This window comes from Rattus norvegicus, chromosome 10 (genome assembly GCF_036323735.1).
Source record: "Rattus norvegicus strain BN/NHsdMcwi chromosome 10, GRCr8, whole genome shotgun sequence".
Lineage (NCBI taxonomy): Eukaryota > Metazoa > Chordata > Mammalia > Rodentia > Muridae > Rattus > Rattus norvegicus.
The window spans coordinates 93,263,024-93,280,000 of record NC_086028.1 but is presented as its reverse complement, the minus strand read 5'-3'; the positions used below and the strand labels follow the sequence as shown (position 1 = coordinate 93,280,000).

At 46.6% G+C, this 16,977-nt stretch overlaps 1 long non-coding RNA gene across 1 annotated transcript in view; it reads right to left on the bottom strand.

The window, feature by feature from the left end:
- Nucleotides 1-16,513, bottom strand: part of LOC108352151 (uncharacterized) — a 20,860-nt gene extending 4,347 nt beyond the window's left edge. The window contains exon 1 of the long non-coding RNA XR_001840307.3: nt 16,331-16,513. This is a non-coding gene — a long non-coding RNA (uncharacterized LOC108352151). The remainder of the gene's footprint in view (nt 1-16,330) is intronic.
- Between the last annotated feature and the right edge of the window lie 464 nt (nt 16,514-16,977).

The following is a 16,977-nucleotide window of genomic DNA, read 5'->3' as shown; positions in this document are numbered from 1 at the left end:
CAGGCTAGCCTCAGACACAGAGATCTCCCTACCTCTGAGATGATATATACAAATGAACAACACAGGCTGCTCCAAAGGCTATGGAGGGATATTTTGTATCTATACACATTCCAACCTGTTTCGTCTTCTATGTAGGGATGCATTTACCAACTGAAAAAAAAAAACCAAAATTAAGTATAAAGACTAAAACGCATGATTTTGAGCAGGAGCAGCTGGCACCTAATTTGCCTAATTTCCTTAATTTTGACTTCACATTTATAGTCTCAAAGGGCTTTTTTTTTTTTCAGAAATCCCAGTTTCCAGGAAGATCTTTATTTCCCTCTTTGCTTTCTGTCCTGTTAGCTGCCACCTTTTTCATATCAGATCCTGGGTGCTTCGTTGAGGAATTGGGGAGAGGACAAGAAAGAAACACAAGACTGCCATGTGATTTTCACTATGGTTCCCATTGAGTACCCACTCCACCTGTTGTCATCATCTGTCGTGGACTGAATCTCGGCTGATTTCAGTTGTCTGGGGGCCAGTGAAAGGCAGCGGAAATGACCCATGTAATCTCTGCAAGTTCCAGGAAGTCTCTCTGTGGCCCCACCCCCCACCCCCTTTGTGGACTCTCTTCTTGCCCTCGGCTGCCTTGTCAAGTCCAGGGGGTTACGGAGTTAAAATGAGGTCTTATCGGATAAAAGGAGAGAAATAGGAAGACATGGGGCAGGGAGAGGAAGGGACAGAGGAAAAAGGGAAAGGGGAGGGGAAGCGAGGGGATGGATGAGAGAACAGGCCAGTCCCCAACTGCTGAGGGCAGTTTAGCTGAAGAGAAAGCATGTGAGGGAGGGCTTCCTGGATCCAGCATCACCAAGTGACACTGAGGTGCGCTATCACTCCTGAGCCCCATGCAAATGCTGAATTAGATGCAAATAAATGACTGACACTCTAAGCTATTAAGTGCAGAAGTGACTTTATGTTGGATGGAAATGAGCTTGGAAGAGCATATCAGAATTATTCCCTTGACATACAAAATCTCATTCAACATTGAGAAATGATTGCCCCAAGTTGGCTTATCAAGAAACTAGGACTAAGAGAAGCTAAGCATGTGGCCAGGGCCATGAAGCTGTCATATAACCACTCTGGGATTTGAACATGAGGCTGTCACATTCCAAGGACTGCTTTCCATGGTTCTACTGCCCATACAAAAGCTCTGAGGTCTATGTGTGTAGAGACAACATTTCCAAGAGAGGTAAATCATAGTTCTGTCTCTAGTCATGTGTGATGCTCAAGCAGAAATCTTCATGGTAATGACCTTGGCCCTGAGTGACACGTGAAATTAGCACTAGTTCCAGGGACATTTCCTCCAAATTAGTGAGGTCTCTCTCAAAACTGCAGCTCTCCAAGTTCTTGCAAATGACCTGGATCTGCATGCTAAATGCTGGTGGGTAATGGGATAAGGCTAACACAGCTGCAAATCGATACTAGATAATTGCTACTCAGCTTCCATTTAAAAGTTTCACCTTAGAGAGAGCGCCAGGTGACCAGGCCTCTAGCCCACTGGCCTCAGAGGTCAGTTCAGGGCAAATCACAGGAGACTAGAGAATCAGACTCATAGAAGCAGTGCATTCTGTTCATGGTCCCTAGTAAAGAAGCCCCTGCCAACACAGAAGCAGCTGCACTCTGACCACAAATGTGCCCTGTACGAATGATGCCACCAGGACTCCATCACTGTTGCCCTGAAAGGCTTCACTCCTCTCTAACACAGTTTAACCTGAGAGTGGTGTCTCTCTATTGCCTAGTATCCCCTGCCTCTCACTGATGGAGTCCAGATCACCTGACAATATGATAGCTGCAAGGGATGCCAGCAAAGTGAGTTCTGCTTCCTACCTTGGTGTGTGGAAGGGGACTTATAGTGTAGGAAGCACTCCAAACACGGATCTGACAAGCTCATTTGGAGCACAAGTACTCATACATACTTCATGGAAGAATTGTCTTTATCTACCAAGGAAGGAGTGCATAATGTCAGGAAAAATGCACATGGAGTAGTGAGGGAGGAGAGGGATGCCAGCCTAGCCAGCAAAATCAGTCAAATCCACCCTCAAAAATCAGTTGATTACATTGTCACAGCCTAGATTCCCTCGTATCCACAGTATGGGAAGATCAGAACATTGGTTGTATTTTTGTTGCTGTCGTTGGTATGATAAAATACCCTTATAAAAAGCAACTTAGAGGAGGAAAAAGTGATCTATTTGATAGGTATGAGACCATGATTTCCAGAGCAATAGAGTCCATTACGGAATGAAATGCCTGACAACTGGCTGGGTGTGATGGATAGCTTGTCAACTTGACTTAAGAAATTAAGAAAATTCAGTATGTAAGATACAGCTGTAGGCCAGCCTATAGGCTATTTCCTTTCTTAGTGATTGATGGGAGAGGGCCTAGCCCATTGTGGATGGGGCCATCCCTTGGCTGGAAGTCTTGAGTTTTATAAGAAATCAGGCTGATCAAGCCATGAAGAGCAAGCCAATAAGTACCACCCCTTCATGGCCCGTTCATCAGCTCCTGCCTCCAGTTTTAGTTTCTGTTCTGGCTTCCTTCAAGGGCAGACTGATACCTGGAAGTGTAAACTAATATGTTTCACCACAGCAACAGTAATCCAAGACAAAAAACCAACCCCCAAAAAACCACCAAAGCAAACCATACCAAAACACACAAAAAATGGTTCTAGAAGTGGGGTATCATTGTGAGAAACCTGACCATGTCACTTTTTGTAGAAGGACTTTATAGAAGGACTTTGAAATTTTGGGCTAGAAAAGCCATTGTATGATCAGAGCTCAGTGAACTGTTCTGTGAGTGCTCAGAAGAGTCCTGAGAGCAATGCAGACGGTGGGAACCTGGCTTGTGAAGTTTCAGAGAGAAGCAAAGACTCCACTATGCCATTTGTGTGAAGAACCTATGGTGTCTGTCAGTTGGAACTGGAGACCTGGCTGCGATTAACGAGAGACCAAAACCACTAACGTAAAACCTTTGTTTTAAGGGGCTGGGGATTTAGCTCAGTGGTAGAGCGCTTACCTAGGAAGCACAAGGCCCTGGGTTAGGTCCCCAGCTCCGAAAAAAAAAGAACCAAAAAAAAACCTTTGTTTTACTGGGACAATTGATGCTGGTTGGCTGGAGCTGAGAAAACAGTGGTGACTAAGAATATGTCAGCACCACTATGTGAAATTTTCTAGGAAGTGCTTCTTGAGAGTCAGCACACAAAAGCTGTGTTTGATGTTACCAAGATTGTATCTCACTCCGGAGGCAAACTGGGTAGTGTAAAAGCCACCCAGGTGGTACTGGTTTTGAAGGCACGAAGGAATCATGCAGATCAGCTGAGGTTTGGCACTGTGAGAAGCCAGAAGAGGTCATTGCTGAAGGTACAGCGTCTGTAGCTATTGAAAGCCCAGATTGAAGAGGTCCTACAGAGAAGTTGAGGCTTGGCACCATTAAGAGAGCCTGAGAGAGGCTATTAATTAGAGTGCAACCCTGTTGCAGCAGAACACCCCAGCATTTTGATGTAGGCTTAGATTTTTCTCTAAACCTACTTTATTTAAGGTTCTTAAATGCTTCTAGCCCACCGACCAAAGCAGGTGAGAAAGAAGGCTAATAGGGAAGGGGTTGTGAACCTGTTTGATCGTAGTCCTTTTGAGCAATCTGACTCTTCATTGTCAGGATACCAGCAGTCCAGTTCAATAGCAAACACCAAACACCAAACACCAAACACCAAACATGAATCAGTACCAGTGGCACAATCCAGAAGAAACTGCAAGGCCCTGCAGAATCGCACCAGTCATCAGAAGTGGCCAGAATACCACAGGAAGTTCTTGTTGCGTTTTTCTCTATGAAGTGAAGACCAACAAAGGCCAGTGAAGACCAGCAAGGCATTGGATGGTATCCCAGAGAATGAGCTCTCAACTGTTTATGGGGTTCCATTTATGCTCTTTCCAAACAACCAACTTCTCAAGGGTTCGCTCCAGCAAAACATCACGTACCCCTCTCATTTGTCTGCTTCAGCAAAATATTCTCTCGCATGTCTGTTTCAGCAAAACGTCCTGTTGCATGACATAACTGGGTTTCCAAAGAGACCAGAAATTTCCACTTCATTTAGCAGTACCATGAGATGACTATCAAGGGCAGCGGCATTGATGGACTAGATCCCACCTTAGCGTAGAAGACAAGCTGTATGTACCACCGAGAGTAGAGCTGAAGAAGTGAGCCAAGCCCTTTGGAGAAGCCCAGCAGATGGTGAATGGATCTCAGACATTGCATTGTTCACACTGTCGGGAGATTGATTTTTGCATCGCTCTGATTATGACTGTGCCCTGGTTCTCTTGGACTGAGAAAGTATTAAACTTAATTTCTTTTTCACGGGAGCCCACAGCTGAGAGTTTTCAAACTTTTAAAAGATGTCTTGGATTTTTAAAGAGACCAGATGTGTTAAAAGGAACCAAACTTTTCACGTGTTTGATTTGTAAAGACTGTGAGACTTTGAAAGTTATTTCTGTTTTTAATGCGGAATCTCAGGGATGAATTAGAAAGGGAAGTTTGTAGCTTAGTGGTGATGTATTTGTGTGTCAGGTTGACCAGGAGTCAACTGGACCAGATAGTTTTACGTCAACTAGGTACAAGCTAAAATCATCTGAGAGGAGGGAACCTCAATTAATAAAATGATTCCATAAGATCCAGCTGTAGGGGGTCGGGGATTTAGCTCAGTGGTTAGAGCGCTTGCCTAGCAAACGCAAGGCCCTGGGTTCGATCCCCAGCTCCGAAAAAAAGAAAAAGAAAAAAAAAAAAGATCCAGCTGTAGGCAAACCTGTGGAACACTTTCTTAATTAGTGGCTGACCAGAGGGGGCCAGCCCACTGTAAGTGGTGCTAACCCTGGGCCCATGGTCCTGGATTATATCAGTAGACTAAGCAAGCTATGAAGAGCAAATAGCACTCTTTCATGGCTTCCAGGTCCTGCCCTATTTTACTTCCTGCCCTGACTTCCTTTGATCATGAACTATGACGTGGACGTGTAAGCCAAATAAACCCTTTCTTCCATGACTTGCTTTGGTCATGGTGTTTCATCACATCAATAGCAACCCTGACGAACAGAAGTATCCCTACAAGTGAATAGCCCTAAAACACAGGGCAACTGTGGTAACAGGATCAGGAAGCTGCCTGATCATATTCTCATCCACACAGAGGAAGCGGAGAGGAGGGAGCAAGATGTAAAACCTCAAAGCCCAACCTCATTGACATATTTTCCCTCAGCAAGGGTCCTGAAAGTTCTGTAACTTCCTCAAACAAGTGCCAATGGGGGATCAAGTGTTCAAATATGTGAGCCCATAAGGGACACTTTTTATCCAAACCATTGTTTAACCATCAGAAGGAAATCTTCGATTTAACCATCAGCAAGAACCCTAGAGACCAAAGATGATGCATTGAAATCCAGGTGGAGGCCAACATTCTCTTTGACCAACTTCCAGGCCAATGATTTTGGTCATATCACTGTGTCTATTCTTTTAGCAAATATTCCATGCACACCCACACTAGCCAGGCCGGGTGCTTGTGACAGTGTCAAATGTGCTGTCCCACCTGCCTTCAGGAAAGTTAGTGAGATAGAGAAGAGTCCATGTAGTGAGCCAGCTGATGACATACGCCAAGTAGCATCTCCTTGCCACCTGGACGTGTCCTCTCATCTCTGTCACCCAGCTCTAAGCCTCCTCCTCTATGGGATCCGTCTCTCTTGAGCTTGACCTGCAGAACCTGCATCTCCTAAGTCATCTCTACTCTAGACAACATTTGTGGACCACAAGAATACTGAGCCAAACCTGGAAGCCACAGAAATGCTTCATGGATTTACAGGTCCAAAGTAGATCATAAGCAGACCTAGAAGGCATAGGAGGGAGGGCTATACTACAGTCATAACAGCCCAAAAACTTCTCAGGGAACTGTTGCTAGAGCTGGTTGAGGGGGGATAGATAGCTGCTCTCTGAACAGGAGAGAGCATCTCAAGCAGAGAGTAGAGCAGAAACAAGGGTATGGATTTGGAAGTGGCCTTGGCTCTCTCTACCAGCCACACAAGCCTGGAGCAGACACTCCCTTGGGTGCTGGGCATCTCCCTCAATCCCCTAGGAATGTGAGGACCTGGCTGTGTATTTGTTCATATTCTAAAGGTGCACCGAATAATACCCAATAAAGAGCCAAATAATACCCAGGGGTTCTAGATGTTTCTCCTGTCATCCCTTTAGACCTGACCTCTGGATAGCTTGCTTATTACCCCACTTGAGAGCTGATCTGAGCTTTACAGGGAAAGGCAGTTTCCTTTTCGTGTAAAGCATGGCCCCTCGTTTCTGCCTCTCCAGTTGCTCTCTGGTGAAAATAAACAAATAAATAATTTTTCATAAAAACTAATTAGCAGATAGGAAGATGCTAATGTGTTCTGTCAACTGTGTCTCTCTCCTTAGCTCACTCCCAGCTGCCCTGGAATTGGGGAGGAAATTGCAGCTGCTTTGGAACTGGAGCTGTCAGAGACGGACAGAAATTTTAAGCACTGTGGTATGGGGCTTTCTCTCTGCCCACGGGCCGACCGGTCACCTGCTGGCAAAATGAACCCCCTTGTGTGAGGAGCAGATGTTTATGTTGGTGGAAAGCCCGTAGGGGGCCAGCACCCAGGGTTGGACTCAGGGAGATTGGGGCTGGATTTGCACAAGTGCCTCTCTCAAAGATAGGGTTTATTGTCAAAAAAAAATTCAGCTTTGACATCACAGGGTAAACTGAGGCAGGCAATGGGGGGGGTATGACATCAGCCGTTGGGGTCATTGCCAATAGCAGCCGACAGGGAGGCGGGGTGATTTACAGGGTCAACACTACTGATGGAACAGAACTTAATTATCTGGGACTGGCAAGAATGCCCAGCAAGAAACTCTGTACACACACACACACACACACACACACACACACACACACACACTGCCAAGGCCCAACCACCTGTTTTGCAAATTTCACAAGTGCACATGCATACTTATATACATATAGCTACATATGTATGTTTGTACATACATACATATAGACAGACAGACATATATACATTTGGTGGATGAAGCAGAGCCCCAACAACCACACTTTATTTTTTTCTCTCTGGCAATTTATACCTTCTTAGACAAAAGTTCTTTATAAAATTACCTCACAGGTAAAATGTTGCACAAAAGGGGAGTTACAGAAGGATGTTAATAGTAAGTTCAAAGCAGTGTTTCATTCCGTAAGCTCATTATAAGTTCAAAGCAACAGTTTCATGTGGCCTTGCTTTATCATAGTGCACACCTGTGGCTTCATCCTTGGACCTGACCTAGAATGAATGTTTTTCCTTGATCACAAATCTGTCCCAAGCAATTTATCTGTCTTAGTGCAATTTATGAAAGTTCATTATATTCCTTATTTTGCAACCTTTACTTACTATTCTATAAGGAGTGGGCACATTCCATTCTTGATCCTAACTGCATTCTATCTTTCTGGAAAAATGACTAAAACCATCTCCTTAAACTTTCTTCCTAAAATTATTTGAATAAAATCGGGAATTCTATAAAGTCATTAATTCAGCTAGACAGCAATAATTTATGAAAGTTCATCTTCATGTTGATCTGCAGGAAATTTGCCCAATAGGGTGAGCTGATGTCCAGGAATCATTAGTTTATGTAATAGTGGCAGGAAAGGCATATCAGCAGCGAGAAGCAATCCTAGGATGAAGGCTCCAGGACTGTGCCTCTCCAGTGTGCCTGCCACAGCTATGTAAAATGGTGGGTCATCTCCAGGAAAGTCACTTGCTTGCCACAGCCTTTCCTAGATGGCTTCTGTCAGTTTATGGTTTGGGGAGCGTAGTTCAGGGGTAGAGTTCTTATCTGGCATGAACATAGTCCCAGGTTTTATTCCTAGTGTGACAAAAAGAAGGAGGGAAGGGGAAGGGAGGGAGGGAGGAAGAGATAAGGTAGAAAAGCAGGGAGGGTGAAAGGAAAACTTGACCTAGGCAGGTGTGTCACTTTCTTCCTGACATCTTTATGGGTCGCTTTGTATTACGTCCCTCATTGCTGGGGCTTGTTTAGGTTCATGGATTGGAGGTCCAGCCCATCGTGTTAGAGAAAGCAAGGCAGCCAGAGCTTGAGGGAGCTGTTTGCATTACATCAGCATCCAGGAAGCTGTGAGACATGAAGGCTCTGCTCTCTCATCTGTAGAAGACACCAACCCAAGGAGTGGTGCCACCCATGTTTAGACCAAGTCTTCCCACCTCAGTTGACACAATCTAGAAATGCCCTCAGATATGCCCAGAGGTGTGTCTTCTACATGATTCTAGATCTTGTTGAGCTGATAGTATTAACCATCACACATTTGATTTTTTAAAATTTGTGTTAAAACATGCATATTTAAAATTTACAGGTTAAACCATTGTTTGGAATAGGCCAGATTAGAAGTCCTCCACCTAATTCTCAAGACCCCCTCCCCCAAGTCTAGCTAGCCTCCAGGTCTCCCTCTCCCTGAATAGACAACACAGTAGATGTCTTTCAGTTATTGAATTATAGTCAAGTTCAGTACAGGTGGGTTCAACCAATTGCAGATGGAAAATATTTAGGTAAAAAAATAATCCATCTGTACTGAACATACACAGACTTTTTCTTGTTATTCCCCAAACAATGCACTATAACAAGTATTTACATAGTATTAGGTATTATGCATAATCCAGAAGCAATTTAAAGTGCAGGGGAGGCTGTGTGTGGGTTCCATGCAAATTCAACCATATTTTATATAATGGATTTGAGCATCTTGGGATTCTAGTATCTGCAGCTGATGCTGAAGCAACACAGAAGGAGGGGAAGGGGGAAGAGGAGAGAGAGGGATAGAGAGAGGAGGGAAGAAGAAGAGAAGAGAGAGAGAGGAAAGAGGAGGGGAAAGGAAAGGGAGGGGAGAGGGAGAAGATACTGAAGACAAATGTCCTTGCCCCTCTTCCTCTTGAACCCCAGTCTGGTCTCCATTGAATTTAGCAGGTGACTCACATTGAGCCTGTTTAGCCTCTCTCTCTCTCTCTCTCTCTCTCTCTCTCTCTCTCTCTCTCTCTCTCTCTCTCTCTCTGTGATTAACCTGAAACCACAATGATGTCTCAAAGAATTCGTCCTCTTTGGAGCAGCCTTCCTTGCCCCAGGTCTGCCCAGCTGCTTCTGTGTGATAGGATGCTCATCACCTCTGCCTGTCACTGTGTGTTTTATGCCATCTGCTCTGCCTGGTGCCCACAGAGGTAAGCGCTGTCTCAAACATTATTATGCACCTTATCATCTCTCCCCCTGTATCCGCAAGTGGACGGCTATGTGGGAAGAGCACTGAAAGGCCTTCCTGAACCTCCACAAAGAGGAAGCACAGAAGAAGGCCAGCCACTTGGCTGTGGTTTTGACTTTGGAAGATACCAAAGAGTCTTTGTGCAGATTAACAATAACGCATTGTCCCTTGATGTCCAGGGCCAGGTTTGAGCCAATTATGATGCCTGTAATCCAGTAGCAGAGGCAGAAGCAGGAGACCCCTGGGCATTAGCCAAGTTGATGAGCTCCACATTCTGTGTGAGAGACTGCCTCAAAAGGTAATAGTGGAAGAGACAAAGACCCCTGACATCAACCTCCAGCCTACACACATACACACATGTACACATACACACATACACATGTAAGCACACATACACAAACATATACACATACACATGTACACATACATACACACATGTAAGCACACATACACACACATACATGCACACAAGCATGCATACACATATACACATATACATACATACATGCACACACACACATACACACACATAAATGACACTGGTGATTTGAATATGCTTGGCCCCAGAAAGGCACTATTAGGAGGTGTGGCCTTGTTAGGGTAGTTTTGGTTTTGTTGGAGGAAGTGTGTCGCTATGGGGGTGGACTTTGAGACTCTCCTCCTAGCTGTGTGCAGACAGTCTTCTCCTTGCTGCCTTCGGATCAAGATGTAGAACTCTCATCTCCTCCAGTACCACGTCTGCCTGGACATTGCCATGCTCCCTCCTTGGTGATAATGGCCTGAACCTGTGAACCTATAAGCCAGCTCCAATTAAATGTTGTCCTTATAAGAGTTGCCTTGGTCACAGTGTCTCTTCACAGCAGTGGAAACCCTAATTAAGATTCACATACATATACCATACACACACACACACACACACTCATGCATGCACATACACATTGAAGCATACACATAAACACATGCACATATATATATATACACATGTACATACTCATAAAGAGACATGCATACACATATACCACATACACACATGTATACACTCATATACATGTACACACATATAACGTACACATATATGCACACACTCATGCATGCACACACATACATATATATATACATACACATGCATTCACTCATATACAGACATGCACACATATTCCACATACACACACACACACACACACACACACACACACAGTCTCTCACTAAGGTAACACTCAAGTCCTACTTAAAGAAAGCACCCTCCTATTTGAGATTGCAGAGCTGGACTCAAGAGAAACAGGAGACTCACTCAAAGGGACCACTCATTTCGTGGGTCAGGCAGGAAAAGGGGTCTGTAGCCCCACAGAAAACCATCCATACAGGAGCCTGAGCCATCACACTACTTCCAGAGAAGGCAAAGGGGCATCCGATGAAGCCTGCAGAGCTGAGTCCATGTAAGAGTGAGGTAGTGTGGCAGGGAGAGCAGAAGGAGGGCCCTGTGAGGACACGGAGGGACCTGTTGGAGGGATGGCTTCCATCAGCCAAGCAGAGGGAGGTATGACGGAGGTGAGGCCTTCCCAGTGGAACCAAGTGGTTAGGATGCCACACTGCAGGGCTTTGAGGTCCCATAGTTTATGGACATGTTCCCAAGACTTTCCCACTGGTGTGCCCTAGGGGCCATGGGATTTTGGCCAGGGAGGTCCTGTAGAGGAAGGTTGTAGCCATTGTTTGAGCCAAACATGGCTAATGATCTTGCAAGGGCTTCTCCTGGCCTGTCCTTCATGGCTTCCTGGTCTGGGCTATGACAGAGAGATGGAGGTGACAAGTTTAGATACTTAAAGTCCCTGACCGCCCAACAGGGAGAGCTTCCAAGTCACAGAAGTGGAAGTACGGATGAGGCTCACAGCTGCAGCGTGGGCCTGGTGTGTGCAAGGCCCTGGGCTCTGTGGCTAACCCCTCCCCTCAAATGCCAGACAAGTGAAAACATTGCCTGACACACAGAGAAAAGAAAAAGAGGAAAGGCAGGAGAGAAGTAGGTGAACCACTAGCCACACAGTTGAGGACGCTGTGGTTAGACTGTGAAGGAACCAGTCTCTAATATTCTTACCTAGCCGAGCCATAAGAGGAAAAAGACATCCTGGGGGCCACATAGCTCTGGAACCAGATGGTCTGTGCTCTCCCAGAAATCTGAGTCTGGGAGCAGCTCAGTCCTTCTGTTGCTGGTCAGAAACACAAGCCTTTATATTGGATGGTTAGGAAGTCAGAGATGCTCAGAAAACAGCTGACTCAGCATCTATCGACTGCTTCCTCTGCCCCTGCCATCCCCAGCTCTGATGAACTCATGGACCACAGGTTGTTCAGCTACAGGATGGAAGGACTAGGGCAGTGGTTTCTAAGTTACTCTCAGCTGTCATATTGGAAGCCTGACCACATTGGTTAGGTTATCTAGGATGCTCACCTAGTTACACAGACAGATCCTGTATAAGTGGGAAATAGGTGGGAAGGTGGGAAGGAGCACTCAGAGCCAAGCAGGGACATACCACAAAGAGGCTGTGAACAGATACCTTTGGCTAGCATTAGACATGAAACCTTAAAACCTTGACTGAGTCCCAACAGGCTAATCCACCACCTGGGGGTAACATGATCAGAGTCCAGAAACACTGACTCTCAAAATCTCATGTAACCCAGGTTGCTTTTAAACATGCTATGCACCTGAGGATGGCTTTTTAGTCCTCCTGCCTCCACTTACCAAGCACTGGGATCACACATGAAAGCCATCCCTGTTTTATACAGTGCTTTGGGACGGAACCCAGGGCTTTATGCTATGCAGGCAGGCACCCTACCAACAAAGCCAGATCTCTGCTCCCTTTTTTTATAGGAACAAAAAGCTCTCCACGTTAGCGGCTTGCCGCTGTCCGTGGTGCTGGATTTCCCTCCTCTCCTAGACTCCATTAGAATTGGCTGTGAACATCCGAAGAGTGGCCACCACTGAATGTTTTGAGAGATGCTGACAGAATGGGGAAGACACCATAATTCTGAAGGCAGCATGTGCAGAGGAGAACAAGGCGTGCATGACACCTTACAAGCAGGGGCAGCTCTTCTCTGTCCCCACTTGTCACTGGGGATCCGATGCTTGTAAGGCAGGGGGTGGATCTGCCCAGGACTCAGCATGTGCACGTGCTGAAGTAATGACGACGAGCACTGTCAATCAGCAGAGGAAGGAGAGCATGATCTTACTGCTTAGTCAATCAACCCAGAATAGGCATCAAGAAAGCCATTGCTTCATCTCTTACTGTGAAGAGGCGTCCTCTGTACACGCTGGAGAGGGCAGGAGAACCTCACCAAAAATGGAAAAAGTGTGGGTAGGAGACAAGGGAGTAACTTTGTGGGGGGCATATAAAAAGGTAGGCATGGTGGCATACACTTTAGTCCCCAGCTCTGAGGTAGCAAAGACAGGAGAGACTGTGTGTGATGGCCATCCAGCCTGACCAGTTGGTGAGTTATAGGTTGTAGCGCGCGAGCGCGCACGCGCGCGCGCACACACACACACACACACACACACACACACACACACGCTCAGAAAGAGCTTTGAATCCGTCCTACAGAATCCCACCTAATGCTGATGTCTGAGCCAATGTATTCAACATTGGACAACTTCCTGTGTGCTTCTGACCTTGGAGCTGTTGCCACAGCCTAGAGACCAATTGTTACTCAAGTGTGATTGTCTTCTCCAAACTGCAGTGACCGCATCAGCGTGGCAAACCCACAGTTCCAGAACATTCACATCAGGATGCATTCATTATTTTGTTCACAAAGATGCTGTGTCTCCTCTCTATGGGCAGTGAGATGAGGAAGTGAGTGTATGTCTTGCTTGTCCAAGGCAACAGAAACAGACATGGCCTGTGTCCCAGGTGGAAGTTCAGAGCCAGGACACAGCTTCCTGTTTCCTCTCCAACAGCTGTCCTATCCAGGAATGCACCCCTGTGAGCAGGCATGTTCTCAAGTGGACTAACCATGGGCTTGCCCTGTGATTGAGAAGGGTGTTTGCAGCAAAATCTCATGAGTCTTGGGGAGATGCTTGTTACAGCAGCATAAAGAGGACCTACTGACAGAGACATTTACCTACCCAACATGAGTTCTCCATATGCCAGTCCTTGTGTTGTTTCTGAGCAGATTGCTAATCACTGCAAGCCTGTCTCATCTGTTCATTAGTCCATCCAATGTACCCGGTGGATGTCATGTGACTTCACTCCCTGTGCACAGTGCCCACAGCAGCACTTACTTTGGGTGTCATATGTTCACAGATCCCAGAGCAACCTATGCAGAACCCCCAGCCCTCCAGCCTACTGAAGCTTGTAGCCATGATTCCCTTCTGACTTAGTCTTTTCTCATCCTGCCAACCTCAGGACCCCAGAGAGGCACCATCCTCCCCTGACCCGCTGCTCAGTTTCTCCGGCAGCTGGGCACTCATCTGTGGCTCTCTCTTTCTAGCTCTGCTTCCTCAGGTCTCTTGTGGCCATTAGTTCAGAAAAGAAAGTTCACTACGGCAAGCGACAGTCAATCTTCATTGTCAACTTGATGAGATCTGGGATCAACTAAGAGGCCTCTCATGGGGGGTTGGGGGGAACCGTATGAGCATTTCCAGGAAGGATTAGCTGAGGGGAGAAGCCCCTCCCCCAGAGTGGGTGGACTTTGAATACCATCCCAGATACACAGAGGTTTGAGTTAAAACAAGCAAACAGGGCCCCTCACTTGCCTGTCTGTCTTCACTTCTTGCTGGTAAACTCATCTTTCCCATTGCCACTGCCAATGCTTTCCTTCGCTGACATCAGAACTCGCCTGCTTTGGACTCCCAACATGGACTGGAGACTAGCGGCTCTCCAGGAACCCTCTAAGTCCTCAGCTCCAGATCAGGGACCCATGGATTGAACAGTTACCAGATTCTCAGTCTCTACAGCATGCAGGTGGCCATTGTTTGAACTACCCTGCCCTTACTGTGTAAGGCAATCTAATAACTCCCCTTTGTAACATAAATCCACTCGATGGGCTCTGCTTCTCTAGAGAACAGAGCATCCTCTGGCTCAAAGTCAATGGATCTGTGAGGGTTCTGCCTAGAAGGCTGAAACTTGAGTGTCCCCAGCAAAGAGTTTAATCTGGACTCTGGATCACAAAAAGGCTACCCAGAGTGGAGGACTTCCAGGAAGCCAAATTATGCATCCTTCTCTGAAAGGACAGAGGAAACTGGAGCTATCACTAATGGAAACTGGAGCTTGTAAAAGACTCAGGCACTGGAGACAGATAGAGGCAAGAGACACCCAGCCTACAACCTTCCTGTAAGGGTCTCCCTGTGGCTACAAGATCCAGAACCAGCTGACAGAAGAGTCAAGGGTTCAGCTCAACAAGACTGGCGAAGAGCTAGAGCCAACTTGCAGAGCAGATGGCCCAAACTCAGCCACTTAGGCTTCCCCCATGCAGCACCCACTTGACCCCCTTGGACAGAGCTTTGCTATTTATCCCAGAGCTTAGGGCCCTCCCAGTTTTTCCCCTTAGCTCTTCCACCTCAGTTGATGGGTTTCTGTCTCCCTAGCTTCCCCTAGCTGGCATGGTTAAAGGTAAAAGACTCATTTTCCATAGGCAATGTAGTGCTGTATGCCCACAAGTCCAGCACTCTGGAGAGGTTGTAGCAATAGGAGTCTGAGTTCAAAGTCAGCCTGGCTGCACAGTGAGATTTCATTAAAAAAAAAGAAAGAAAGAAAGAAACAACAAACAAACGCCCTCATTTTCTGAGTCTATATAGCTTGGGGTAACCAATAATTTTCCCCTTTAATTAAAGAAAATAGGTACAAATGTGACCACCTGTATCTCAATTTTCTTCTCTTCAGTGCTGCAAATACGACTAGTGCTATGGCAGCCATTTTGTGAACCTGAGGTAAAGAGCCAGGACTCTAAGGATGGTTGAGCAAAATGAAAAAAAAAAAAAACAAAAAAAAAAAAAAAACAGATCTTAGGTCTTTGAGATTTTAAGTGAGCTTTAGACTTCCCAGTTTGTGAATTAATCAAATGCTTCCCTAGCTCAAGTCACTACTGGGGGTGAGAGTATCTGGATGCAGACAGGGCAGTACACCAATTCACACATCAGTATCTTAGTTACCTTTCTACAGCTACAATGAAACACTGTAAGCAGAAGCAACTCCCGGAGGCAAGGGTTCATTCTACTTACACTTCCATATCACTGTTCACCATTGGAGTCAGGACTGGAACTGGGCAGAAACCTGAAGGCAGGAGCTAATACAGAAGTTATGGAGGGGAACTGCTTACTGGCTTCCTCCTCATGGCTTGCTCAGCCTGCTTTTTTGTAGAACCTAGGACCATCAGCCAAGTGATGGCACCACTCACAATGAGCTGGATCCTCCCCCATCAATCAGCAATTAAGAAAATGATCTACAGGCTTGCCTCCAGCCAGATCTTATGGGGGAATTTTCACAACTGAGGTCTCCTCCTCTTAAATGACTGTAGCTAGTATCAAGTTGACCTAAAACTAGCCAGCACAGGATCTCAGGGACAAAAAATTCTCCTCAGACCCTTCCATGTCCATCGGTCATTGAGAGCCAGACCTGTCCTTTTGGTCTTTCCTTCTGCACCCCCTACTCACTGCCCACCTCAAAGTCAGCTCTTACACATTCCGACCAACCCTCACTCACTTCCTGTTCCTACTCTTCTCCATCACAAGCAGGGGGAGGGGGGAATCTTGCTAAAATGCAAACATCATATATTAGCTGGTGTCTCTTTTTGGGCTTCAGGCTTGCCTTGGCTCCCTAGTGCTTCCAAAATAAAAATCTAAATTGCTTAGCTAGGCTGCCAACCTCGTGAGCTGACTCACCAAGCCCAGCCTTCCCTCCCCTTGATCTCCACTCCAGCCAGGCAGGCTGCTAATGATTCTCATGATCCCCATCCGGTGAGTGTCCGTCCCACCCTCACAGAGGAGACCCCGCCCCCAGCCTTCCCTGGCCCCTCCTCACCCACCTGCAATCTACGGTCTCTTTCCTAGCTGGCTCTGAGCTCCTTTGCTCTCTTCTGCGCTTGTATTTTATTTCCTCCCTTCCCAGAGAGCCAGTTCCTTGACAACAGCATTGCGAGTGTTATTCATCTCGATGTCCCTGGTGCCTGCCACGCTGCCGGGAGGACGTGATAAATGCGTGTGGAGTAAGAGAGTGAATGAGTGAGAGAATGAATGAGGCCAGGCATTTGGGAACCTGGGGAGGCAGCTGCCGGAGGCGCTGGCGTTCTGTTCTGTATCTTTGCAGAGGAGAGACAGCGGAGATGACCCAAGTCTTTGAAAAGCCGTCCAGCACCCTAGCTTTCTGGAACTCTGCCCAGCCAGTTTAGGGGAGGAGAGCACCCTGCCCCTGTGGAACCATAGCTGGGTCACTTCTCCTGAATATATTTCCCAAGCCACTGGCCACCAGGGAGTCATTTTAAAGCATCCCCCACCTCACCAGACATTTCATTTGTTCTGGAACATGGAACGGAAGGTGGCCTTGACTTTGGATCATCTCCAAGACTACTCCTTTGAGGCCTCCTGTTTCCATCTGTCTTCGGGGTCGGGGGCAGGCTTGCTACAGCTCTGAGATTGACACACCTGTCTTGGATGGGGACAGAGGAGTGACAAG